This window comes from Scyliorhinus torazame, unplaced genomic scaffold, assembly GCF_047496885.1.
Source record: "Scyliorhinus torazame isolate Kashiwa2021f unplaced genomic scaffold, sScyTor2.1 scaffold_268, whole genome shotgun sequence".
NCBI classification, from domain to species: domain Eukaryota; kingdom Metazoa; phylum Chordata; class Chondrichthyes; order Carcharhiniformes; family Scyliorhinidae; genus Scyliorhinus; species Scyliorhinus torazame.
Window position 1 is genome coordinate 92,349 of NW_027307995.1, and position 27,619 is coordinate 119,967.

Sequence of the window (27,619 nt, forward strand, 5' to 3'; positions counted from 1 at the left end):
TTGTGTTTTGGGAATCTTTATCTAAAGGACCAATAAGGGATGAGTCCTCTTGTTTCCTTCTCGTAGACGTCGGGTATCATCCCCACGGGCGTGGGTACCATCCGCACACTGTTCTTGCCAAAGAGGCGCCTCTCGTAGTCGATCAGCTGCCGCCAGAAGCCGTAGTTTGGCCGGATGACGGGTCGGCGGGCCTTCACCCAGTCGTGGGCCTCCAGCAGGCTCTGCTTGTGGTGCTTCATCAGGTAGGCGATGCAGAGGGTGGAGGAGCGACTGACCCCCGCCACGCAGTGCACCAGCGTCCGGCCGTTCTTCCGCGCCACCTGCTGGATCTTGTCGGCCACGGTGTCGAAGTAGAGGGAGAGCGGGGCGTGGGGCAGGTCGGGCAGGGGCACCTTCAGGTACTCGATGTCGGGCCACCGCGGGCTGCTCAACTCCATGGTGGCGTTGACGATGCAGGTCACGCCCCGGGTGTACACCGTGTGCCGGTTGGCCGCCACGTTGCCGCTGCTGAGGAAGAGGGAGGGCGTGATCTGGGCGATGCCCCCCAGGCTGGCCAGCGCCAGGCCGGCCCGCAGCTGGGGGGGGGGGGGGCGGCGGGGGCAGCAGGGGCACGGGCGGGGGCGGCGACCGGCGGAAGAAGCCGCTGCTGCGGTAAGTCATGGCGGGGCTGGCGGGCGTCGCAGGCGGGGGTTCGCGTCTGGGTGGGAGCCGGCCACTGCAACGCACATTGAAGCTGTGGGGAGAACGGGGGGGGGGGGGGGAGACAGGGTGGAAGAGCCTGAGTGAGAACAATCGACCATTCTACATCCTAACTTCAAAACCTCCCGCCGAATACGCCCTTCGATACGCCGACCCCCACCCTCCGATCGACCCCAGCACCCCCCCCCACCGAGATGGCGGTCACTTGTACTGCCGCCTGTGGTGGCCTTTGGGAGACGCCTGCGCCTTCCGAAGGCCACCAGACTCAACGAGGGGTCGGTCGCCTCGAGGCAATGGCATTAAAACAGCTGACGAAATGCACCATTGGGCCCCCTCCAGACTACCTCGCCCATCATCGAGCCAGGGCCGGACAGGCTCACTCAGCGACACGCGATATAATGTGGACCCGTTCTCCTCGATCTCTCCTCGTGGGCAGGACAATCCCTCTCTCCCCGGGAGCCAGTCCTGGTGAAACCTCCGTTACCCTCCCTCGAGGGGCAAGGGTGTTCCTTCCTTGGGTAGGGAGACCGGGAACAGGACGCCGCGCTCCAGGAGCGGCCTCACCAACGCCCCGTGTACCTGCAGCGAGATGTCCTCGCTCTGATACTCCTAACCGAGTGGCCGAGGGGAACATTCACCTTTCTCGTTACCCGCTGGACAGCACACTGATCGCAGGCAGCTCTGTGGGTGGGTGCACTTCCACCCAGGCCTCTCTCAGAGGGTCAGTCCTGAGGGAGTGCCGCACTGTCAGAGGGTCAGTACTGAGGGAGAGCTGCACTGTCAGAGGGTCAGTACTGAGGGAGTGCTGCACTGTCAGAGGGTCAGTACTGAGGGAGTGCCGCACTGTCAGAGGGTCAGTACTGAGGGAGTGCCGCACTGTCAGAGGGTCAGTACTGAGGGAGTGCCGTACTGTCAGAGGGTCAGTACTGAGGGAGTGCCGCACTGTCAGAGGGTCAGTACTGAGGGAGAGCTGCACTGTCAGAGGGTCAGTACTGAGGGAGTGCTGCACTGTCAGAGGGTCAGTACTGAGGGAGTGCCGCACTGTCAGAGGGTCAGTACTGAGGGAGTGCTGCACTGTCAGAGGGTCAGTCCTGAGGGAGTGCCGCACTGTCAGAGGGTCAGTACTGAGGGAGAGCTGCACTGTCAGAGGGTCAGTACTGAGGGAGTGCTGCACTGTCAGAGGGTCAGTACTGAGGGAGTGCCGCACTGTCAGAGGGTCAGTACTGAGGGAGTGCCGCACTGTCAGAGGGTCAGTACTGAGGGAGTGCCGTACTGTCAGAGGGTCAGTACTGAGGGAGTGCCGCACTGCCAGAGGGTCAGTACTGAGGGAGAGCTGCACTGTCAGAGGGTCAGTACTGAGGGAGTGCTGCACTGTCAGAGGGTCAGTACTGAGGGAGTGCCGCACTGTCAGAGGGTCAGTACTGAGGGAGTGCCGCACTGTCAGAGGGTCAGTACTGAGGGAGTGCCGCACTGTCAGAGGGTCAGTACTGAGGGAGTGCTGCACTGTCAGAGGGTCAGTACTGAGGGAGTGCTGCACTGTCAGAGGGTCAGTACTGAGGGAGTGCCGCACTGTCAGGGTCAGTACTGAGGGAGTGCCACACTGTCACAGGGTCAGTACTGAGGGAGTGCCGCACTGTCAGAGGGTCAGTACTGAGGGAGTGCCGCACTGTCAGGGTCAGTACTGAGGGAGTGCCACACTGTCACAGGGTCAGTACTGAGGGAGTGCCGCACTGTCAGAGGGTCAGTACTGAGGGAGTGCTGCACTGTCAGAGGGTCAGTACTGAGGGAGTGCCGCACTGTCAGAGGGTCAGTACTGAGGGAGTGTCGCACTGTTAAAGAGTCAGTACTGAGGGAGTGCAGCAATGCCAGAGGGTCAGTACTGAAGGAGCACCGCACTGTCAGAGGGTCAGTACTGAGGGAGTGCTGCACTGTCAGAGGGTCAGTACTGAGGGAGTGCCGCACTGTCAGGGTCAGTACTGAGGGAGTGCCACACTGTCAGAGGGTCAGTACTGAGGGAGTGTCGCACTGTTAAAGAGTCAGTACTGAGGGAGTGCAGCACTGCCAGAGGGTCAGTACTGAAGGAGCGCCGCACTGTCAGAGGGTCAGTACTGAGGGAGCGCTGCACTGTCAGAGGGTCAGTACTGAGGGAGTGCTGCACTGTCAGAGGGTCAGTGCTGAGGGAGTGCCGCACTGTCAGAGGGTCAGTGCTGAGGGAGCGCCGCACTGTCAGAGGGTCAGTACTGAGGGAGCGCCGCACTGTCAGAGGGTCAGTACTGAGGGAGTGCCGCACTGTCAGAGGGTCAGTACTGAGGGAGTGCCGCACTGTCAGAGGGTCAGTACTGAGGGAGTGCCGCACTGTCAGGGGGTCAGTACTGAGGGAGTGCCGCACTGTCAGAGGGTCAGTACTGAGGGAGTGCCGCACTGTCAGAGGGTCAGTACTGAGGGAGTGCCGCACTGTCAGAGGGTCAGTACTGAGGGAGTGCCGCACTGTCAGAGGGTCAGTACTGAGGGAGTGCCGCACTGTCAGAGGGTCAGTACTGAGGGAGTGCCGCACTGTCAGAGGGTCAGTACTGAGGGAGTGCCGCACTGTCAGAGGGTCAGTACTGAGGGAGTACCGCACTGTCAGAAGGTCAGTACTGAGGGAGTGCCGCACTGTCAGAGGGTCAGTACTGAGGGAGTGCCGCACTGTCAGAGGGTCAGTACTGAGGGAGTGCCGCACTGTCAGAGGGTCAGTACTGAGGGAGTGCCGCACTGTCAGAGGGTCAGTACTGAGGGAGTGCCGCACTGTCAGAGGGTCAGTACTGAGGGAGTGCCGCACTGTCAGAGGGTCAGTACTGAGGGAGTGCCGCACTGTCAGAGGGTCAGTACTGAGGGAGTGCTGCACTGTCAGAGGGTCAGTACTGAGGGAGCGCCGCACTGTCAGAGGGTCAGTACTGAGGGAGTGCTGCACTGTCAGAGGGTCAGTACTGAGGGAGTGCTGCACTGTCAGGGTCAGTACTGAGGGAGTGCCGCACTGTCAGAGGGTCAGTACTGAGGGAGTGCCGCACTGTCAGGGGGTCAGTACTGAGGGACACTGTCAGAGGGTCAGTACTGAGGGAGTGCCGCACTGTCAGAGGGTCAGTACTGAGGGAGTGCCGCACTGTCAGAGGGTCAGTACTGAGGGAGTGCCGCACTGTCAGATTTCAGTACTGAGGGAGTGCCGCACTGTCAGAGGGTCAGTACTGAGGGAGTGCCGCACTGTCAGAGGGTCAGTACTGAGGGAGTGCCGCACTGTCAGAGGGTCAGTACTGAGGGAGTGCCGCACTGTCAGAGGGTCAGTACTGAGGGAGTGCCGCACTGTCAGAGGGTCAGTACTGAGGGAGTGCCGCACTGTCAGAGGGTCAGTACTGAGGGAGTGCCGCACTGTCAGAGGGTCAGTACTGAGGGAGTGCCGCACTGTCAGAGGGTCAGTACTGAGGGAGTGCCGCACTGTCAGAGGGTCAGTACTGAGGGAGTGCCGCACTGTCAGAGGGTCAGTACTGAGGGAGTGCCGCACTGTCAGAGGGTCAGTACTGAGGGAGTGCCGCACTGTCAGAGGGTCAGTACTGAGGGAGCGCCGCACTGTCAGAGGGTCAGTACTGAGGGAGTGCCACACTGTCAGAGGGTCAGTACTGAGGGAGTGCCACACCTTCAGTGGGTCAGTACTGAGGGAGTGCCGCACTGTCAGAGGGTCAGTACTGAGGGAGTGCCGCACTGTCAGAGGGTCAGTACTGAGGGAGTGCCGCACTGTCAGGGTCAGTACTGAGGGAGTGCCACACTGTCACAGGGTCAGTACTGAGGGAGTGCCGCACTGTCAGAGGGTCAGTACTGAGGGAGTGCTGCACTGTCAGAGGGTCAGTACTGAGGGAGTGCCGCACTGTCAGAGGGTCAGTACTGAGGGAGTGTCGCACTGTTAAAGAGTCAGTACTGAGGGAGTGCAGCACTGCCAGAGGGTCAGTACTGAAGGAGCACCGCACTGTCAGAGGGTCAGTGCTGAGGGAGCGCCGCACTGTCAGAGGGTCAGTACTGAGGGAGCGCCGCACTGTCAGAGGGTCAGTACTGAGGGAGTGCCGCACTGTCAGAGGGTCAGTACTGAGGGAGTGCCGCACTGTCAGAGGGTCAGTACTGAGGGAGTGCCGCACTGTCAGGGGGTCAGTACTGAGGGAGTGCCGCACTGTCAGAGGGTCAGTACTGAGGGAGTGCCGCACTGTCAGAGGGTCAGTACTGAGGGAGTGCCGCACTGTCAGAGGGTCAGTACTGAGGGAGTGCCGCACTGTCAGAGGGTCAGTACTGAGGGAGTGCCGCACTGTCAGAGGGTCAGTACTGAGGGAGTGCCGCACTGTCAGAGGGTCAGTACTGAGGGAGTGCCGCACTGTCAGAGGGTCAGTACTGAGGGAGTGCCGCACTGTCAGAAGGTCAGTACTGAGGGAGTGCCGCACTGTCAGAGGGTCAGTACTGAGGGAGTGCCGCACTGTCAGAGGGTCAGTACTGAGGGAGTGCCGCACTGTCAGAGGGTCAGTACTGAGGGAGTGCCGCACTGTCAGAGGGTCAGTACTGAGGGAGTGCCGCACTGTCAGAGGGTCAGTACTGAGGGAGTGCCGCACTGTCAGAGGGTCAGTACTGAGGGAGTGCCGCACTGTCAGAGGGTCAGTACTGAGGGAGTGCTGCACTGTCAGAGGGTCAGTACTGAGGGAGCGCCGCACTGTCAGAGGGTCAGTACTGAGGGAGTGCTGCACTGTCAGAGGGTCAGTACTGAGGGAGTGCTGCACTGTCAGAGGGTCAGTACTGAGGGAGTGCCGCACTGTCAGAGGGTCAGTACTGAGGGAGTGCCGCACTGTCAGGGGGTCAGTACTGAGGGACACTGTCAGAGGGTCAGTACTGAGGGAGTGCCGCACTGTCAGAGGGTCAGTACTGAGGGAGTGCCGCACTGTCAGAGGGTCAGTACTGAGGGAGTGCCGCACTGTCAGAGGGTCAGTACTGAGGGAGTGCCGCACTGTCAGAGGGTCAGTACTGAGGGAGTGCCGCACTGTCAGAGGGTCAGTACTGAGGGAGTGCCGCACTGTCAGAGGGTCAGTACTGAGGGAGTGCCGCACTGTCAGAGGGTCAGTACTGAGGGAGTGCCGCACTGTCAGAGGGTCAGTACTGAGGGAGTGCCGCACTGTCAGAGGGTCAGTACTGAGGGAGTGCCGCACTGTCAGAGGGTCAGTACTGAGGGAGTGCCGCACTGTCAGGGGGTCAGTACTGAGGGAGTGCCGCACTGTCAGAGGGTCAGTACTGAGGGAGTGCCGCACTGTCAGAGGGTCAGTACTGAGGGAGTGCCGCACTGTCAGAGGGCCAGTACTGAGGGAGTGCCGCACTGTCAGAGGGTCAGTACTGAGGGAGTGCCGCACTGTCAGAGGGTCAGTACTGAGGGAGCGCCGCACTGTCAGAGGGTCAGTACTGAGGGAGTGCCGTACTGTCAGAGGGTCAGTACTGAGGGAGAGCTGCACTGTCAGAGGATCAGTACTGAGGGAGTGCTGCACTGTCAGAGGGTCAGCACTGAGGGAGTGCCGCACTGTCAGAGGGTCAGTACTGAGGGAGTGCCGCACTGTCAGAGGGTCAGTACTGAGGGAGAGCTGCACTGTCAGAGGGTCAGTATTGAGGGAGTGCCGCACTGTCAGAGGGTCAGTACTGAGGGAGTGCCGCACTGTCAGAGGGTCAGTACTGAGGGAGCGCCGCACTGTCAGAGGGTCAGTACTGAGGGAGTGCTGCACTGTCAGAGGGTCAGTACTGAGGGAACGCCACACTGTCATAGGGTCAGTACTGAGGGAGTGCCGCACGGTCAGAGGGTCAGTACTGAGGGAGTGCCGCACTGTCAGAGGGTCAGTACTGAGGGAGTGCCGCACTGTCAGAGGGTCAGTACTGAGGGAGTGCCGCACTGTCAGAGGGTCAGTACTGAGGGAGAGCTGCACTGTCAGAGGGTCAGTACTGAGGGAGTGCCGCACTGTCAGAGGGTCAGTACTGAGGGAGTGCCGCACTGTCAGAGGGTCAGTACTGAGGGAGCGCCGCACTGTCAGAGGGTCAGTACTGAGGGAGTGCTGCACTGTCAGAGGGTCAGTACTGAGGGAACGCCACACTGTCATAGGGTCAGTACTGAGGGAGTGCCGCACAGTCAGAGGGTCAGTACTGAGGGAGTGCCGCACTGTCAGAGGGTCAGTACTGAGGGAGTGCCGCACTGTCAGAGGGTCAGTACTGAGGTAGCGCCGCACTGTCAGAGGGTCCGTACTGAGGGAGTTCTGCACTGTCAGAGGGTCAGTACTGAGGGAGTGCTGCACTGTCAGAGGGTCAGTACTGAGGGAGCGCCGCACTGTCAGAGGGTCAGTACTGAGGGAGTGCTGCACTGTCAGAGGGTAAGTACTGAGGGAGTGCCGCACTGTCAGAGGGTCAGTACTGAGGGAGTGCTGCACTGTCAGAGGGTCAGTACTGAGGGAGTGTCGCACTGTCAGAGGATCAGTACTGAGGGAGAGCCGCACTGTCAGAGGGTCAGTACTGAGGGAGTGCTGCACTGTCAGAGGGTCAGTACTGAGGGAGTTCCACACTGTCAGAGGGTCAGTACTGAGGGAGTGCCGCACTGTCAGAGGGTCAGTACTGAGGGAGCGCCGCACTGTCAGAGGGTCAGTACTGAGGGAGTGCCACACTGTCAGAGGGTCAGTACTGAGGGAGTGCCACACCTTCAGTGGGTCAGTACTGAGGGAGTGCCGCACTGTCAGAGGGTCAGTACTGAGGGAGTGCCGCACTGTCAGAGGGTCAGTACTGAGGGAGTGCTGCACAGTCGGAGCGTCAGTACTGAGGGAGTGCCGCACGGTCAGAGGGTCAGTACTGAGGGAGTGCCGCACGGTCAGAGGGTCAGTACTGAGGGAGTGCCGCACTGTCAGAGGGTCAGTACTGAGGGAATGCCACACTGTCAGAGGGTCATTACTGAGGGAGTGTCGCACTGTCTGAGGGTCAGTACTGAGGGAGTGCCGCACTGTCAGAGGGTCAGTACTGAGGGAGTGCCGCACTGTCAGAGGGTCAGTACTGAGGTAGCGCCGCACTGTCAGAGGGTCCGTACTGAGGGAGTTCTGCACTGTCAGAGGGTCAGTACTGAGGGAGTGCTGCACTGTCAGAGGGTCAGTACTGAGGGAGCGCCGCACTGTCAGAGGGTCAGTACTGAGGGAGTGCTGCACTGTCAGAGGGTCAGTACTGAGGGAGTGCCGCACTGTCAGAGGGTCAGTACTGAGGGAGTGCTGCACTGTCAGAGGGTCAGTACTGAGGGAGTGCCGCACTGTCAGAGGGTCAGTACTAAGGGAGTGCCGCACTGTCAGAGGGTCAGTACTGAGGGAGTGCTGCACTGTCAGAGGGTCAGTACTGAGGGAGTGCTGCACTATCAGAGGGTCAGTACTGAGGGAGTGCTGCACTGTCAGAGGGTCAGTACTGAGGTAGTGCAGCACTGTCAGAGGGTCAGTACTAAGGGAGTGCTGCACTGTCAGAGGGTCAGTACTGTGGGAGTGCTGCACTGTCAGAGGGTCAGTACTGAGGGAGTGCTGCACTGTCACAGGGTCAGTACTGAGGGAGCGCCGCACTGTCAGAGGGTCAGTACTGAGGGACTGCCGCACTGTCAGAGGGTCAGTAGTGAGGGAGTGCAGCACTGTCAGAGGGTCAGTACTGAGGGAGTGCTGCACTGTCAGAGGGTCAGTACTGAGGGAGTGCCGCACTGTCAGAGGGTCAGTACTAAGGGAGTGCCGCACTGTCAGAGGGTCAGTACTGAGGGAGTGCTGCACTGTCAGAGGGTCAGTACTGAGGGAGTGCTGCACTGTCAGAGGGTCAGTACTGAGGGAATGCTGCACTGTCAGAGGGTCAGTACTGAGGGAGTGCCGCACTGTCAGAGGGTCAGTACTGAGGGAGTGCCGCCCTGTCAGAGGGTCAGTACTGGGGGAGTGCCGCACTGTCAGAGGGTCAGTACTGAGGGAGTGCTGCACTGTCAGAGGGTCAGTACTGAGGGAGTGCCGCACTGTCAGAGGGTCAGTACTGAGGGAGTGCCGCACTGTCAGAGGGTCAGTACTGAGGGAGCGCTGGACTGTCAGAGGGTCAATACTGAGGGAGTGCTGCACTGTCAGAGGGTCAGTACTGAGGGAGAGCTGCACTGTCAGAGGGTCAGTACTGAGGGAGTGCTGCACTGTCAGAGGGTCAGCACTGAGGGAACGCCGCACTGTCAGAGGGTCAGTACTGAGGCAGTGCCACACTGTCATAGGGTCAGTACTGAGGGAGTGCCGCACTGTCAGAGGGTCAGTACTGAGGGAGTGCCGCACTGTCAGAGGGTCAGTACTGAGGGAGTGTCGCACTGTCTGAGGGTCAGTACTGAGGGAGTGCCGCACTGTCAGAGGGTCAGTACTGAGGTCGCGCCGCCCTGTCAGAGGGTCAGTACTGAGGTCGTTCTGCACTGTCAGAGGGTCAGTACTGAGGGAGTGCTGCACTGTCAGAGGGTCAGTACTGAGGGAGTGCCGCACTGTCAGAGGGTCCGTACTGAGGGAGTTCTGCACTGTCAGAGGGTCAGTACTGAGGGAGTGCTGCACTGTCAGAGGGTCAGTACTGAGGGAGTGCTGCACTGTCAGAGGGTCAGTACTGAGGGAGTGCCGCACTGCCAGAGGGTCAGTACTGAGGGAGTGCCGCACTGTCAGAGGATCAGTACTGAGGGAGTGCCGCACTGTCAGAGGGTCAGTACTGAGGGAGCGCCGCACTGTCAGAGGGTCAGTACTGAGGGAGTGCCGCACTGCCAGAGGGTCAGTACTGAGGGAGAGCTGCACTGTCAGAGGGTCAGTACCGAGGGAGTGCTGCACTGTCAGAGGGTCAGTACTGAGGGAACGCCACACTGTCATAGGGTCAGTACTGAGGGAGTGCCGCACGGTCAGAGGGTCAGTACTGAGGGAGTGCTGCACTGTCAGAGGGTCAGTACTGAGGGAATGCCACACTGTCAGAGGGTCATTACTGAGGGAGTGTCGCACTGTCAGAGGGTCCGTACTGAGGGAGTTCTTCACTGTCAGAGGGTCAGTACTGAGGGAGTGCTGCACTGTCAGAGGGTCAGTACTGAGGGAGTGCTGCACTGTCAGAGGGTCAGTACTGAGGGAGTGCTGCACTGTCAGAGGGTCAGTCCTGAGGGAGTGCCGCACTGTCAGAGGGTCAGTACTGAGGGAGAGCTGCACTGTCAGAGGGTCAGTACTGAGGGAGTGCTGCACTGTCAGAGGGTCAGTACTGAGGGAGTGCCGCACTGTCAGAGGGTCAGTACTGAGGGAGTGCCGCACTGTCAGAGGGTCAGTACTGAGGGAGTGCCGTACTGTCAGAGGGTCAGTACTGAGGGAGTGCCGCACTGCCAGAGGGTCAGTACTGAGGGAGAGCTGCACTGTCAGAGGGTCAGTACTGAGGGAGTGCTGCACTGTCAGAGGGTCAGTACTGAGGGAGTGCCGCACTGTCAGAGGGTCAGTACTGAGGGAGTGCCGCACTGTCAGAGGGTCAGTACTGAGGGAGTGCCGCACTGTCAGAGGGTCAGTACTGAGGGAGTGCTGCACTGTCAGAGGGTCAGTACTGAGGGAGTGCTGCACTGTCAGAGGGTCAGTACTGAGGGAGTGCCGCACTGTCAGGGTCAGTACTGAGGGAGTGCCACACTGTCAGAGGGTCAGTACTGAGGGAGTGCCGCACTGTCAGAGGGTCAGTACTGAGGGAGTGCCGCACTGTCAGGGTCAGTACTAAGGGAGTGCTGCACTGTCAGAGGGTCAGTACTGAGGGAGTGCCGCACTGTCAGAGGGTCAGTACTGAGGGAGTGTCGCACTGTTAAAGAGTCAGTACTGAGGGAGTGCAGCACTGCCAGAGGGTCAGTACTGAAGGAGCACCGCACTGTCAGAGGGTCAGTACTGAGGGAGTGCTGCACTGTCAGAGGGTCAGTACTGAGGGAGTGCCGCACTGTCAGGGTCAGTACTGAGGGAGTGCCACACTGTCAGAGGGTCAGTACTGAGGGAGTGTCGCACTGTTAAAGAGTCAGTACTGAGGGAGTGCAGCACTGCCAGAGGGTCAGTACTGAAGGAGCGCCGCACTGTCAGAGGGTCAGTACTGAGGGAGTGCTGCACTGTCAGAGGGTCAGTACTGAGGGAGTGCTGCACTGTCAGAGGGTCAGTGCTGAGGGAGTGCCGCACTGTCAGAGGGTCAGTGCTGAGGGAGCGCCGCACTGTCAGAGGGTCAGTACTGAGGGAGCGCCGCACTGTCAGAGGGTCAGTACTGAGGGAGTGCCGCACTGTCAGAGGGTCAGTACTGAGGGAGTGCCGCACTGTCAGAGGGTCAGTACTGAGGGAGTGCCGCACTGTCAGGGGGTCAGTACTGAGGGAGTGCCGCACTGTCAGAGGGTCAGTACTGAGGGAGTGCCGCACTGTCAGAGGGTCAGTACTGAGGGAGTGCCGCACTGTCAGAGGGTCAGTACTGAGGGAGTGCCGCACTGTCAGAGGGTCAGTACTGAGGGAGTGCCGCACTGTCAGAGGGTCAGTACTGAGGGAGTGCCGCACTGTCAGAGGGTCAGTACTGAGGGAGTGCCGCACTGTCAGAGGGTCAGTACTGAGGTAGTACCGCACTGTCAGAAGGTCAGTACTGAGGGAGTGCCGCACTGTCAGAGGGTCAGTACTGAGGGAGTGCCGCACTGTCAGAGGGTCAGTACTGAGGGAGTGCCGCACTGTCAGAGGGTCAGTACTGAGGGAGTGCCGCACTGTCAGAGGGTCAGTACTGAGGGAGTGCCGCACTGTCAGAGGGTCAGTACTGAGGGAGTGCCGCACTGTCAGAGGGTCAGTACTGAGGGAGTGCCGCACTGTCAGAGGGTCAGTACTGAGGGAGTGCTGCACTGTCAGAGGGTCAGTACTGAGGGAGCGCCGCACTGTCAGAGGGTCAGTACTGAGGGAGTGCTGCACTGTCAGAGGGTCAGTACTGAGGGAGTGCTGCACTGTCAGAGGGTCAGTACTGAGGGAGTGCCGCACTGTCAGAGGGTCAGTACTGAGGGAGTGCCGCACTGTCAGGGGGTCAGTACTGAGGGACACTGTCAGAGGGTCAGTACTGAGGGAGTGCCGCACTGTCAGAGGGTCAGTACTGAGGGAGTGCCGCACTGTCAGAGGGTCAGTACTGAGGGAGTGCCGCACTGTCAGAGGGTCAGTACTGAGGGAGTGCCGCACTGTCAGAGGGTCAGGACTGAGGGAGTGCCGCACTGTCAGAGGGTCAGTACTGAGGGAGTGCCGCACTGTCAGAGGGTCAGTACTGAGGGAGTGCCGCACTGTCAGAGGGTCAGTACTGAGGGAGTGCCGCACTGTCAGAGGGTCAGTACTGAGGGAGTGCCGCACTGTCAGAGGGTCAGTACTGAGGGAGTGCCGCACTGTCAGAGGGTCAGTACTGAGGGAGTGCCGCACTGTCAGAGGGTCAGTACTGAGGGAGTGCCGCACTGTCAGAGGGTCAGTACTGAGGGAGTGCCGCACTGTCAGAGGGTCAGTACTGAGGGAGTGCCGCACTGTCAGAGGGTCAGTACTGAGGGAGTGCCGCACTGTCAGAGGGTCAGTACTGAGGGAGCGCCGCACTGTCAGAGGGTCAGTACTGAGGGAGTGCCACACTGTCAGAGGGTCAGTACTGAGGGAGTGCCACACCTTCAGTGGGTCAGTACTGAGGGAGTGCCGCACTGTCAGAGGGTCAGTACTGAGGGAGTGCCGCACTGTCAGAGGGTCAGTACTGAGGGAGTGCCGCACTGTCAGGGTCAGTACTGAGGGAGTGCCACACTGTCACAGGGTCAGTACTGAGGGAGTGCCGCACTGTCAGAGGGTCAGTACTGAGGGAGTGCTGCACTGTCAGAGGGTCAGTACTGAGGGAGTGCCGCACTGTCAGAGGGTCAGTACTGAGGGAGTGTCGCACTGTTAAAGAGTCAGTACTGAGGGAGTGCAGCACTGCCAGAGGGTCAGTACTGAAGGAGCACCGCACTGTCAGAGGGTCAGTACTGAGGGAGTGCTGCACTGTCAGAGGGTCAGTACTGAGGGAGTGCCGCACTGTCAGGGTCAGTACTGAGGGAGTGCCACACTGTCAGAGGGTCAGTACTGAGGGAGTGTCGCACTGTTAAAGAGTCAGTACTGAGGGAGTGCCGCACTGTCAGAGGGTCAGTACTGAAGGAGCGCCGCACTGTCAGAGGGTCAGTACTGAGGGAGTGCAGCACTGTCAGAGGGTCAGTACTAAGGGAGTGCTGCACTGTCAGAGGGTCAGTACTGTGGGAGTGCTGCACTGTCAGAGGGTCAGTACTGAGGGAGTGCTGCACTGTCACAGGGTCAGTACTGAGGGAGCGCCGCACTGTCAGAGGGTCAGTACTGAGGGACTGCCGCACTGTCAGAGGGTCAGTAGTGAGGGAGTGCAGCACTGTCAGAGGGTCAGTACTGAGGGAGTGCTGCACTGTCAGAGGGTCAGTACTGAGGGAGTGCCGCACTGTCAGAGGGTCAGTACTAAGGGAGTGCCGCACTGTCAGAGGGTCAGTACTGAGGGAGTGCTGCACTGTCAGAGGGTCAGTACTGAGGGAGTGCTGCACTGTCAGAGGGTCAGTACTGAGGGAATGCTGCACTGTCAGAGGGTCAGTACTGAGGGAGTGCCGCACTGTCAGAGGGTCAGTGCTGAGGGAGTGCCGCACTGTCAGAGGGTCAGTGCTGAGGGAGCGCCGCACTGTCAGAGGGTCAGTACTGAGGGAGCGCCGCACTGTCAGAGGGTCAGTACTGAGGGAGTGCCGCACTGTCAGAGGGTCAGTACTGAGGGAGTGCCGCACTGTCAGAGGGTCAGTACTGAGGGAGTGCCGCACTGTCAGGGGGTCAGTACTGAGGGAGTGCCGCACTGTCAGAGGGTCAGTACTGAGGGAGTGCCGCACTGTCAGAGGGTCAGTACTGAGGGAGTGCCGCACTGTCAGAGGGTCAGTACTGAGGGAGTGCCGCACTGTCAGAGGGTCAGTACTGAGGGAGTGCCGCACTGTCAGAGGGTCAGTACTGAGGGAGTGCCGCACTGTCAGAGGGTCAGTACTGAGGGAGTGCCGCACTGTCAGAGGGTCAGTACTGAGGGAGTGCCGCACTGTCAGAAGGTCAGTACTGAGGGAGTGCCGCACTGTCAGAGGGTCAGTACTGAGGGAGTGCCGCACTGTCAGAGGGTCAGTACTGAGGGAGTGCCGCACTGTCAGAGGGTCAGTACTGAGGGAGTGCCGCACTGTCAGAGGGTCAGTACTGAGGGAGTGCCACACTGTCAGAGGGTCAGTACTGAGGGAGTGCCGCACTGTCAGAGGGTCAGTACTGAGGGAGTGCCGCACTGTCAGAGGGTCAGTACTGAGGGAGTGCCGCACTGTCAGAGGGTCAGTACTGAGGGAGCGCCGCACTGTCAGAGGGTCAGTACTGAGGGAGTGCTGCACTGTCAGAGGGTCAGTACTGAGGGAGTGCTGCACTGTCAGAGGGTCAGTACTGAGGGAGTGCCGCACTGTCAGAGGGTCAGTACTGAGGGAGTGCCGCACTGTCAGGGGGTCAGTACTGAGGGACACTGTCAGAGGGTCAGTACTGAGGGAGTGCCGCACTGTCAGAGGGTCAGTACTGAGGGAGTGCCGCACTGTCAGAGGGTCAGTACTGAGGGAGTGCCGCACTGTCAGAGGGTCAGTACTGAGGGAGTGCCGCACTGTCAGAGGGTCAGTACTGAGGGAGTGCCGCACTGTCAGAGGGTCAGTACTGAGGGAGTGCCGCACTGTCAGAGGGTCAGTACTGAGGGAGTGCCGCACTGTCAGAGGGTCAGTACTGAGGGAGTGCCGCACTGTCAGAGGGTCAGTACTGAGGGAGTGCCGCACTGTCAGAGGGTCAGTACTGAGGGAGTGCCGCACTGTCAGAGGGTCAGTACTGAGGGAGTGCCGCACTGTCAGGGGTTCAGTACTGAGGGAGTGCCGCACTGTCAGAGGGTCAGTACTGAGGGAGTGCCGCACTGTCAGAGGGTCAGTACTGAGGGAGTGCCGCACTGTCAGAGGGCCAGTACTGAGGGAGTGCCGCACTGTCAGAGGGTCAGTACTGAGGGAGTGCCGCACTGTCAGAGGGTCAGTACTGAGGGAGCGCCGCACTGTCAGAGGGTCAGTACTGAGGGAGTGCCGTACTGTCAGAGGGTCAGTACTGAGGGAGAGCTGCACTGTCAGAGGATCAGTACTGAGGGAGTGCTGCACTGTCAGAGGGTCAGCACTGAGGGAGTGCCGCACTGTCAGAGGGTCAGTACTGAGGGAGTGCCGCACTGTCAGAGGGTCAGTACTGAGGGAGAGCTGCACTGTCAGAGGGTCAGTACTGAGGGAGAGCTGCACTGTCAGAGGGTCAGTATTGAGGGAGTGCCGCACTGTCAGAGGGTCAGTACTGAGGGAGTGCCGCACTGTCAGAGGGTCAGTACTGAGGGAGCGCCGCACTGTCAGAGGGTCAGTACTGAGGGAGTGCTGCACTGTCAGAGGGTCAGTACTGAGGGAACGCCACACTGTCATAGGGTCAGTACTGAGGGAGTGCCGCACGGTCAGAGGGTCAGTACTGAGGGAGTGCCGCACTGTCAGAGGGTCAGTACTGAGGGAGTGCCGCACTGTCAGAGGGTCAGTACTGAGGGAGTGCCGCACTGTCAGAGGGTCAGTACTGAGGGAGAGCTGCACTGTCAGAGGGTCAGTACTGAGGGAGTGCCGCACTGTCAGAGGGTCAGTACTGAGGGAGTGCCGCACTGTCAGAGGGTCAGTACTGAGGGAGCGCCGCACTGTCAGAGGGTCAGTACTGAGGGAGTGCTGCACTGTCAGAGGGTCAGTACTGAGGGAACGCCACACTGTCATAGGGTCAGTACTGAGGGAGTGCCGCACGGTCAGAGGGTCAGTACTGAGGGAGTGCCGCACTGTCAGAGGGTCAGTACTGAGGGAGTGCCGCACTGTCAGAGGGTCAGTACTGAGGTAGCGCCGCACTGTCAGAGGGTCCGTACTGAGGGAGTTCTGCACTGTCAGAGGGTCAGTACTGAGGGAGTGCTGCACTGTCAGAGGGTCAGTACTGAGGGAGCGCCGCACTGTCAGAGGGTCAGTACTGAGGGAGTGCTGCACTGTCAGAGGGTCAGTACTGAGGGAGTTCCACACTGTCAGAGGGTCAGTACTGAGGGAGTGCCGCACTGTCAGAGGGTCAGTACTGAGGGAGCGCCGCACTGTCAGAGGGTCAGTACTGAGGGAGTGCCACACTGTCAGAGGGTCAGTACTGAGGGAGTGCCACACCTTCAGTGGGTCAGTACTGAGGGAGTGCCGCACTGTCAGAGGGTCAGTACTGAGGGAGTGCCGCACTGTCAGAGGGTCAGTACTGAGGGAGTGCTGCACAGTCGGAGCGTCAGTACTGAGGGAGTGCTGCACTGTCAGAGGGTCAGTACTGAGGGAGAGCTGCACTGTCAGAGGATCAGTACTGAGGGAGTGCTGCACTGTCAGAGGGTCAGTACTGAGGGAGTGACGCACTGTCAGAGGGTCAGTACTGAGGGAGAGCTGCACTGTCAGAGGGTCAGTACTGAGGGAGTGCTGCACTGTCAGAGGGTCAGTACTGAGGGAACGCCACACTGTCATAGGGTCAGTACTGAGGGAGTGCCGCACGGTCAGAGGGTCAGTACTGAGGGAGTGCCGCACTGTCAGAGGGTCAGTACTGAGGGAATGCCACACTGTCAGAGGGTCATTACTGAGGGAGTGTCGCACTGTCTGAGGGTCAGTACTGAGGGAGTGCCGCACTGTCAGAGGGTCAGTACTGAGGGAGTGCCGCACTGTCAGAGGGTCAGTACTGAGGTAGCGCCGCACTGTCAGAGGGTCCGTACTGAGGGAGTTCTGCACTGTCAGAGGGTCAGTACTGAGGGAGTGCTGCACTGTCAGAGGGTCAGTACTGAGGGAGCGCCGCACTGTCAGAGGGTCAGTACTGAGGGAGTGCTGCACTGTCAGAGGGTCAGTACTGAGGGAGTGCCGCACTGTCAGAGGGTCAGTACTGAGGGAGTGCTGCACTGTCAGAGGGTCAGTACTGAGGGAGTGCCGCACTGTCAGAGGGTCAGTACTAAGGGAGTGCCGCACTGTCAGAGGGTCAGTACTGAGGGAGTGCTGCACTGTCAGAGGGTCAGTACTGAGGGAGTGCTGCACTATCAGAGGGTCAGTACTGAGGGAGTGCTGCACTGTCAGAGGGTCAGTACTGAGGTAGTGCAGCACTGTCAGAGGGTCAGTACTAAGGGAGTGCTGCACTGTCAGAGGGTCAGTACTGAGGGAGTGCTGCACTGTCAGAGGGTCAGTACTGAGGGAGTGCTGCACTGTCACAGGGTCAGTACTGAGGGAGCGCCGCACTGTCAGAGGGTCAGTACTGAGGGACTGCCGCACTGTCAGAGGGTCAGTAGTGAGGGAGTGCAGCATTGTCAGAGGGTCAGTACTGAAGGAGTGCTGCACTGTCAGAGGGCCAGTACTGAGGGAGTGCCGCACTGTCAGAGGGTCAGTACTGAGGGAGTGCCGCACTGTCAGAGGGTCAGTACTGAGGGAGCGCCGCACTGTCAGAGGGTCAGTACTGAGGGAGTGCCGTACTGTCAGAGGGTCAGTACTGAGGGAGAGCTGCACTGTCAGAGGATCAGTACTGAGGGAGTGCTGCACTGTCAGAGGGTCAGCACTGAGGGAGTGCCGCACTGTCAGAGGGTCAGTACTGAGGGAGTGCCGCACTGTCAGAGGGTCAGTACTGAGGGAGAGCTGCACTGTCAGAGGGTCAGTACTGAGGGAGAGCTGCACTGTCAGAGGGTCAGTATTGAGGGAGTGCCGCACTGTCAGAGGGTCAGTACTGAGGGAGTGCCGCACTGTCAGAGGGTCAGTACTGAGGGAGCGCCGCACTGTCAGAGGGTCAGTACTGAGGGAGTGCTGCACTGTCAGAGGGTCAGTACTGAGGGAACGCCACACTGTCATAGGGTCAGTACTGAGGGAGTGCCGCACGGTCAGAGGGTCAGTACTGAGGGAGTGCCGCACTGTCAGAGGGTCAGTACTGAGGGAGTGCCGCACTGTCAGAGGGTCAGTACTGAGGGAGTGCCGCACTGTCAGAGGGTCAGTACTGAGGGAGAGCTGCACTGTCAGAGGGTCAGTACTGAGGGAGTGCCGCACTGTCAGAGGGTCAGTACTGAGGGAGTGCCGCACTGTCAGAGGGTCAGTACTGAGGGAGCGCCGCACTGTCAGAGGGTCAGTACTGAGGGAGTGCTGCACTGTCAGAGGGTCAGTACTGAGGGAACGCCACACTGTCATAGGGTCAGTACTGAGGGAGTGCCGCACGGTCAGAGGGTCAGTACTGAGGGAGTGCCGCACTGTCAGAGGGTCAGTACTGAGGGAGTGCCGCACTGTCAGAGGGTCAGTACTGAGGTAGCGCCGCACTGTCAGAGGGTCCGTACTGAGGGAGTTCTGCACTGTCAGAGGGTCAGTACTGAGGGAGTGCTGCACTGTCAGAGGGTCAGTACTGAGGGAGCGCCGCACTGTCAGAGGGTCAGTACTGAGGGAGTGCTGCACTGTCAGAGGGTCAGTACTGAGGGAGTTCCACACTGTCAGAGGGTCAGTACTGAGGGAGTGCCGCACTGTCAGAGGGTCAGTACTGAGGGAGCGCCGCACTGTCAGAGGGTCAGTACTGAGGGAGTGCCACACTGTCAGAGGGTCAGTACTGAGGGAGTGCCACACCTTCAGTGGGTCAGTACTGAGGGAGTGCCGCACTGTCAGAGGGTCAGTACTGAGGGAGTGCCGCACTGTCAGAGGGTCAGTACTGAGGGAGTGCTGCACAGTCGGAGCGTCAGTACTGAGGGAGTGCTGCACTGTCAGAGGGTCAGTACTGAGGGAGAGCTGCACTGTCAGAGGATCAGTACTGAGGGAGTGCTGCACTGTCAGAGGGTCAGTACTGAGGGAGTGACGCACTGTCAGAGGGTCAGTACTGAGGGAGAGCTGCACTGTCAGAGGGTCAGTACTGAGGGAGTGCTGCACTGTCAGAGGGTCAGTACTGAGGGAACGCCACACTGTCATAGGGTCAGTACTGAGGGAGTGCCGCACGGTCAGAGGGTCAGTACTGAGGGAGTGCCGCACTGTCAGAGGGTCAGTACTGAGGGAATGCCACACTGTCAGAGGGTCATTACTGAGGGAGTGTCGCACTGTCTGAGGGTCAGTACTGAGGGAGTGCCGCACTGTCAGAGGGTCAGTACTGAGGGAGTGCCGCACTGTCAGAGGGTCAGTACTGAGGTAGCGCCGCACTGTCAGAGGGTCCGTACTGAGGGAGTTCTGCACTGTCAGAGGGTCAGTACTGAGGGAGTGCTGCACTGTCAGAGGGTCAGTACTGAGGGAGCGCTGCACTGTCAGAGGGTCAGTACTGAGGGAGTGCTGCACTGTCAGAGGGTCAGTACTGAGGGAGTGCCGCACTGTCAGAGGGTCAGTACTGAGGGAGTGCTGCACTGTCAGAGGGTCAGTACTGAGGGAGTGCCGCACTGTCAGAGGGTCAGTACTAAGGGAGTGCCGCACTGTCAGAGGGTCAGTACTGAGGGAGTGCTGCACTGTCAGAGGGTCAGTACTGAGGGAGTGCTGCACTATCAGAGGGTCAGTACTGAGGGAGTGCTGCACTGTCAGAGGGTCAGTACTGAGGTAGTGCAGCACTGTCAGAGGGTCAGTACTAAGGGAGTGCTGCACTGTCAGAGGGTCAGTACTGAGGGAGTGCTGCACTGTCAGAGGGTCAGTACTGAGGGAGTGCTGCACTGTCACAGGGTCAGTACTGAGGGAGCGCCGCACTGTCAGAGGGTCAGTACTGAGGGACTGCCGCACTGTCAGAGGGTCAGTAGTGAGGGAGTGCAGCACTGTCAGAGGGTCAGTACTGAAGGAGTGCTGCACTGTCAGAGGGTCAGTACTGAGGGAGTGCCGCACTGTCAGAGGGTCAGTACTAAGGGAGTGCCGCACTGTCAGAGGGTCAGTACTGAGGGAGTGCTGCACTGTCAGAGGGTCAGTACTGAGGGAGCGCCGCACTGTCAGAGGGTCAGTACTGAGGGAGTGCCACACTGTCAGAGGGTCAGTACTGAGGGAGTGCCACACCTTCAGTGGGTCAGTACTGAGGGAGTGCCGCACTGTCAGAGGGTCAGTACTGAGGGAGTGCCGCACTGTCAGAGGGTCAGTACTGAGGGAGTGCTGCACAGTCGGAGCGTCAGTACTGAGGGAGTGCTGCACTGTCAGAGGGTCAGTACTGAGGGAGAGCTGTACTGTCAGAGGATCAGTACTGAGGGAGTGCTGCACTGTCAGAGGGTCAGTACTGAGGGAGTGACGCACTGTCAGAGGGTCAGTACTGAGGGAGAGCTGCACTGTCAGAGGGTCAGTACTGAGGGAGTGCTGCACTGTCAGAGGGTCAGTACTGAGGGAACGCCACACTGTCATAGGGTCAGTACTGAGGGAGTGCCGCACGGTCAGAGGGTCAGTACTGAGGGAGTGCCGCACTGTCAGAGGGTCAGTACTGAGGGAATGCCACACTGTCAGAGGGTCATTACTGAGGGAGTGTCGCACTGTCTGAGGGTCAGTACTGAGGGAGTGCCGCACTGTCAGAGGGTCAGTACTGAGGGAGTGCCGCACTGTCAGAGGGTCAGTACTGAGGTAGCGCCGCACTGTCAGAGGGTCCGTACTGAGGGAGTTCTGCACTGTCAGAGGGTCAGTACTGAGGGAGTGCTGCACTGTCAGAGGGTCAGTACTGAGGGAGCGCCGCACTGTCAGAGGGTCAGTACTGAGGGAGTGCTGCACTGTCAGAGGGTCAGTACTGAGGGAGTGCCGCACTGTCAGAGGGTCAGTACTGAGGGAGTGCTGCACTGTCAGAGGGTCAGTACTGAGGGAGTGCCGCACTGTCAGAGGGTCAGTACTAAGGGAGTGCCGCACTGTCAGAGGGTCAGTACTGAGGGAGTGCTGCACTGTCAGAGGGTCAGTACTGAGGGAGTGCTGCACTATCAGAGGGTCAGTACTGAGGGAGTGCTGCACTGTCAGAGGGTCAGTACTGAGGTAGTGCAGCACTGTCAGAGGGTCAGTACTAAGGGAGTGCTGCACTGTCAGAGGGTCAGTACTGAGGGAGTGCTGCACTGTCAGAGGGTCAGTACTGAGGGAGTGCTGCACTGTCACAGGGTCAGTACTGAGGGAGCGCCGCACTGTCAGAGGGTCAGTACTGAGGGACTGCCGCACTGTCAGAGGGTCAGTAGTGAGGGAGTGCAGCACTGTCAGAGGGTCAGTACTGAGGGAGTGCTGCACTGTCAGAGGGTCAGTACTGAGGGAGTGCCGCACTGTCAGAGGGTCAGTACTAAGGGAGTGCCGCACTGTCAGAGGGTCAGTACTGAGGGAGTGCTGCACTGTCAGAGGGTCAGTACTGAGGGAGTGCTGCACTGTCAGAGGGTCAGTACTGAGGGAATGCTGCACTGTCAGAGGGTCAGTACTGAGGGAGTGCCGCACTGTCAGAGGGTCAGTACTGAGGGAGTGCCGCCCTGTCAGAGGGTCAGTACTGGGGGAGTGCCGCACTGTCAGAGGGTCAGTACTGAGGGAGTGCTGCACTGTCAGAGGGTCAGTACTGAGGGAGTGCCGCACTGTCAGAGGGTCAGTACTGAGGGAGTGCCGCACTGTCAGAGGGTCAGTACTGAGGGAGCGCTGGACTGTCAGAGGGTCAATACTGAGGGAGTGCTGCACTGTCAGAGGGTCAGTACTGAGGGAGAGCTGCACTGTCAGAGGGTCAGTACTGAGGGAGTGCTGCACTGTCAGAGGGTCAGCACTGAGGGAACGCCGCACTGTCAGAGGGTCAGTACTGAGGCAGTGCCACACTGTCATAGGGTCAGTACTGAGGGAGTGCCGCACTGTCAGAGGGTCAGTACTGAGGGAGTGCCGCACTGTCAGAGGGTCAGTACTGAGGGAGTGTCGCACTGTCTGAGGGTCAGTACTGAGGGAGTGCCGCACTGTCAGAGGGTCAGTACTGAGGTCGCGCCGCCCTGTCAGAGGGTCAGTACTGAGGGAGTTCTGCACTGTCAGAGGGTCAGTACTGAGGGAGTGCTGCACTGTCAGAGGGTCAGTACTGAGGGAGAGCTGCACTGTCAGAGGGTCAGTACCGAGGGAGTGCTGCACTGTCAGAGGGTCAGTACTGAGGGAACGCCACACTGTCATAGGGTCAGTACTGAGGGAGTGCCGCACGGTCAGAGGGTCAGTACTGAGGGAGTGCTGCACTGTCAGAGGGTCAGTACTGAGGGAATGCCACACTGTCAGAGGGTCATTACTGAGGGAGTGTCGCACTGTCAGAGGGTCCGTACTGAGGGAGTTCTTCACTGTCAGAGGGTCAGTACTGAGGGAGTGCTGCACTGTCAGAGGGTCAGTACTGAGGGAGTGCTGCACTGTCAGAGGGTCAGTACTGAGGGAGTGCTGCACTGTCAGAGGGTCAGTACTGAGGGAGCGCCACACTGTCAGAGGGTTAGTACTGAGGGAGTGCTGCACTGTCAGAGGGTCAGTACTGAGGGAGTGCTGCACTGTCAGAGGGTCAGTACTGAGGGAGCGCTGCACTGTCAGAGGGTCAGTACTGAGGGAGTGCTGCACTGTCAGAGGGTCAGTACTGAGGGAGTGCCGCACTGTCAGAGGGTCAGTACTGAGGGAGTGCCGCACTGTCAGAGGGTCAGTACTGAGGGAGCACCGCACTGTCAGAGGGTCAGTACTTAGGGAGCGCTGCACTGTCAGAGGGTCAGTACTGAGGGAGTGCTGCACTGTCAGAGGGTCAGTACTAAGGGAATGCTGCACTGTCAGAGGGTCAGTACTGAGGGAATGCTGCACTGTCAGAGGGTCAGTACTGAGGGAGTGCCGCACTGTCAGAGGGTCAGTACTGAGGGAGTGCTGCACTGTCAGAGGGTCAGTACTGAGGGAGTGCCGCACTGTCAGAGGATCAGTACTGAGGGAGCCGCAGTGTCAGAGGGTCAGTACTGAGGGAGCCGCAGTGTCAGAGGGTCAGTACTGAGGGAGTGCCGCACTGCCAGAGGGTCAGTACTGAGGGAGTGCTGCGCTGTCAGAGGGTCAGTACTGAGGGAGTGCCGCACTGTCAGAGGGTCAGTACTGAGGGAGTGCGGCATTGTCAGAGAGTCAGTACTGAGGGAGTGCTGCACTGTCAGAGGGTCCGTACTGAGGGAGTGCTGCACTATCAGAGGGTCAGTACTGAGGGAGTGCTGCACTGTCAGAGGGTCAGGACTGAGGGTGCTGGACTGCCTGAGGGTCAGTACTGAGGGAGTGCTGCACTTTCAGAGGGTCAGTACTGAGGGAGTGCTGCACTGTCAGAGGGTCAGTACTGAGGGAGTGCTGCACTGTCAGAGGGTCAGTACTGAGGGAGTGCCGCACTGTCAGAGGGTCAGTACTGAGGGAGTGCCGCACTGTCAGAGGGTCAGTACTGAGGGACAGCTGCACTGTCAGAGGGTCAATACTGAGGGAGTGCCGTACTGTCAGAGGGTCAGTACTGAGGGAGCGCCGCACTGTCAGAGGGGCAGTACTGAGGGAGTGCTGCACTGTCAGAGGGTCAGTACTGAGGGAGTGCCGCACTGTCAGAGGGTCAGTACTGAGGGAGTGCCGCACTGTCAGAGGGTCAGTACTGAGGGAGTGCCGCACTGTCAGAGGGTCAGTACTGAGGGAGTGCCGCACTGTCAGAGGGTCAGTACTGAGGGAGCGCTGCACTGTCAGAGGATAAGTACTGAGGGAGTGCCGCACTGTCAGAGGGTCAGTACTGAGGGAGCGCTGCACTGTCAGAGGATAAGTACTGAGGGAGTGCTGCACTGTCAGAGGGTCAGTACTGAGGGAGTGCCGCACTGTCAGAGGGTCAGTACTGGGGGAGTGCCGCACTGTCAGAGGGTCAGTACTGAGGGAGTGCCGCACTGTCAGAGGGTCAGTACTGAGGGAGTGCTGCACTGTCAGAGGGTCAGTACTGAGGGAGTGCCGCACTGTCAGAGGGTCAGTACTAAGGGAGTGCCGCACTGTCAGAGGGTCAGTACTGAGGGAGTGCTGCACTGTCAGAGGGTCAGTACTGAGGGAGTGCTGCACTATCAGAGGGTCAGTACTGAGGGAGTGCTGCACTGTCAGAGGGTCAGTACTGAGGTAGTGCAGCACTGTCAGAGGGTCAGTACTAAGGGAGTGCTGCACTGTCAGAGGGTCAGTACTGAGGGAGTGCTGCACTGTCAGAGGGTCAGTACTGAGGGAGTGCTGCACTGTCACAGGGTCAGTACTGAGGGAGCGCCGCACTGTCAGAGGGTCAGTACTGAGGGACTGCCGCACTGTCAGAGGGTCAGTAGTGAGGGAGTGCAGCACTGTCAGAGGGTCAGTACTGAGGGAGTGCTGCACTGTCAGAGGGTCAGTACTGAGGGAGTGCCGCACTGTCAGAGGGTCAGTACTAAGGGAGTGCCGCACTGTCAGAGGGTCAGTACTGAGGGAGTGCTGCACTGTCAGAGGGTCAGTACTGAGGGAGTGCCGCACTGTCAGAGGGTCAGTACTGAGGGAATGCTGCACTGTCAGAGGGTCAGTACTGAGGGAGTGCCGCACTGTCAGAGGGTCAGTACTGAGGGAGTGCCGCCCTGTCAGAGGGTCAGTACTGGGGGAGTGCCGCACTGTCAGAGGGTCAGTACTGAGGGAGTGCTGCACTGTCAGAGGGTCAGTACTGAGGGAGTGCCGCACTGTCAGAGGGTCAGTACTGAGGGAGTGCCGCACTGTCAGAGGGTCAGTACTGAGGGAGCGCTGGACTGTCAGAGGGTCAATACTGAGGGAGTGCTGCACTGTCAGAGGGTCAGTACTGAGGGAGAGCTGCACTGTCAGAGGGTCAGTACTGAGGGAGTGCTGCACTGTCAGAGGGTCAGCACTGAGGGAACGCCGCACTGTCAGAGGGTCAGTACTGAGGCAGTGCCACACTGTCATAGGGTCAGTACTGAGGGAGTGCCGCACTGTCAGAGGGTCAGTACTGAGGGAGTGCCGCACTGTCAGAGGGTCAGTACTGAGGGAGTGTCGCACTGTCTGAGGGTCAGTACTGAGGGAGTGCCGCACTGTCAGAGGGTCAGTACTGAGGTCGCGCCGCCCTGTCAGAGGGTCAGTACTGAGGGAGTTCTGCACTGTCAGAGGGTCAGTACTGAGGGAGTGCTGCACTGTCAGAGGGTCAGTACTGAGGGAGAGCTGCACTGTCAGAGGGTCAGTACCGAGGGAGTGCTGCACTGTCAGAGGGTCAGTACTGAGGGAACGCCACACTGTCATAGGGTCAGTACTGAGGGAGTGCCGCACGGTCAGAGGGTCAGTACTGAGGGAGTGCTGCACTGTCAGAGGGTCAGTACTGAGGGAATGCCACACTGTCAGAGGGTCATTACTGAGGGAGTGTCGCACTGTCAGAGGGTCCGTACTGAGGGAGTTCTTCACTGTCAGAGGGTCAGTACTGAGGGAGTGCTGCACTGTCAGAGGGTCAGTACTGAGGGAGTGCTGCACTGTCAGAGGGTCAGTACTGAGGGAGTGCTGCACTGTCAGAGGGTCAGTACTGAGGGAGCGCCACACTGTCAGAGGGTTAGTACTGAGGGAGTGCTGCACTGTCAGAGGGTCAGTACTGAGGGAGTGCTGCACTGTCAGAGGGTCAGTACTGAGGGAGCGCTGCACTGTCAGAGGGTCAGTACTGAGGGAGTGCTGCACTGTCAGAGGGTCAGTACTGAGGGAGTGCCGCACTGTCAGAGGGTCAGTACTGAGGGAGTGCCGCACTGTCAGAGGGTCAGTACTGAGGGAGCACCGCACTGTCAGAGGGTCAGTACTTAGGGAGTGCTGCACTGTCAGAGGGTCAGTACTGAGGGAGTGCTGCACTGTCAGAGGGTCAGTACTAAGGGAATGCTGCACTGTCAGAGGGTCAGTACTGAGGGAATGCTGCACTGTCAGAGGGTCAGTACTGAGGGAGTGCCGCACTGTCAGAGGGTCAGTACTGAGGGAGTGCTGCACTGTCAGAGGGTCAGTACTGAGGGAGTGCCGCACTGTCAGAGGATCAGTACTGAGGGAGCCGCAGTGTCAGAGGGTCAGTACTGAGGGAGCCGCAGTGTCAGAGGGTCAGTACTGAGGGAGTGCCGCACTGCCAGAGGGTCAGTACTGAGGGAGTGCTGCGCTGTCAGAGGGTCAGTACTGAGGGAGTGCCGCACTGTCAGAGGGTCAGTACTGAGGGAGTGCGGCATTGTCAGAGAGTCAGTACTGAGGGAGTGCTGCACTGTCAGAGGGTCCGTACTGAGGGAGTGCTGCACTATCAGAGGGTCAGTACTGAGGGAGTGCTGCACTGTCAGAGGGTCAGGACTGAGGGTGCTGGACTGCCTGAGGGTCAGTACTGAGGGAGTGCTGCACTTTCAGAGGGTCAGTACTGAGGGAGTGCTGCACTGTCAGAGGGTCAGTACTGAGGGAGTGCTGCACTGTCAGAGGGTCAGTACTGAGGGAGTGCCGCACTGTCAGAGGGTCAGTACTGAGGGAGTGCCGCACTGTCAGAGGGTCAGTACTGAGGGACAGCTGCACTGTCAGAGGGTCAATACTGAGGGAGTGCCGTACTGTCAGAGGGTCAGTACTGAGGGAGCGCCGCACTGTCAGAGGGGCAGTACTGAGGGAGTGCTGCACTGTCAGAGGGTCAGTACTGAGGGAGTGCCGCACTGTCAGAGGGTCAGTACTGAGGGAGTGCCGCACTGTCAGAGGGTCAGTACTGAGGGAGTGCCGCACTGTCAGAGGGTCAGTACTGAGGGAGTGCCGCACTGTCAGAGGGTCAGTACTGAGGGAGCGCTGCACTGTCAGAGGATAAGTACTGAGGGAGTGCCGCACTGTCAGAGGGTCAGTACTGAGGGAGCGCTGCACTGTCAGAGGATAAGTACTGAGGGAGTGCTGCACTGTCAGAGGGTCAGTACTGAGGGAGTGCCGCACTGTCAGAGGGTCAGTACTGGGGGAGTGCCGCACTGTCAGAGGGTCAGTACTGAGGGAGTGCCGCACTGTCAGAGGGTCAGTACTGAGGGAGTGCCGCACTGTCAGAGGGTCAGTACTGAGGGAGCGCTGCACTGTCAGAGGATAAGTACTGAGGGAGTGCTGCACTGTCAGAGGGTCAGTACTGAGGCAGTACCGCACTGTCAGAGGGTCAGTACTGAGGGAGAGCTGCACTGTCAGAGGGTCAGTACTGGGGGAGTGCTGCACTGTCAGAGGGTCAGTACTGAGGGAGTGTCGCACTGTCTGAGGGTCAGTACTGAGGGAGTGCCGCACTGTCAGAGGGTCAGTACTGAGGTAGCGCCGCACTGTCAGAGGGTCAGTACTGAGGGAGTGCTGCACTGTCAGAGGGTCAGTACTGAGGGAGCGCCACACTGTCAGAGGGTCAGTACTGAGGGAGTGCTGCACTGTCAGAGGGTCGGTACTGAGGGAGTGCTGCACTGTCAGAGGGTCAGTACTGAGGGAGTGCCGCCCTGCCAGAGGGTCAGTACTGAGGGAGTGCCGCACTGTCAGAGGGTCAGTACTGAGGGAGTGCCGCACTGTCAGAGGGTCAGTACTGAGGTAGCGCCGCACTGTCAGAGGGTCCGTACTGAGGGAGTTCTGCACTGTCAGAGGGTCAGTACTGGGGGAGTGCCGCACTGTCAGAGGGACGGTTACCCCCCCCCTGTCCTTTCTCGCTTCCCCCCATTTTTGTCCCATGTACAGTTAAGACCCCCTCTCTCTGTTACCTGCCAATGTAGCTCTGGCCTGTTGAGGGGTCTTGGGACTGGTGGGAGGGGGGGATGGGGGTGGGGGGGAAAGGAACAAGTTCAATTACACCAGCCTCTGTCCAACACCTTGGAGAGCTGAGCCCTGTCCTGGGGGTGG

At 59.5% G+C, this 27,619-nt stretch overlaps 1 pseudogene; it reads right to left on the reverse strand.

The window, feature by feature from the left end:
• On the reverse strand, positions 1-27,619 carry LOC140406121 (dual specificity protein phosphatase 14-like; annotated as a pseudogene).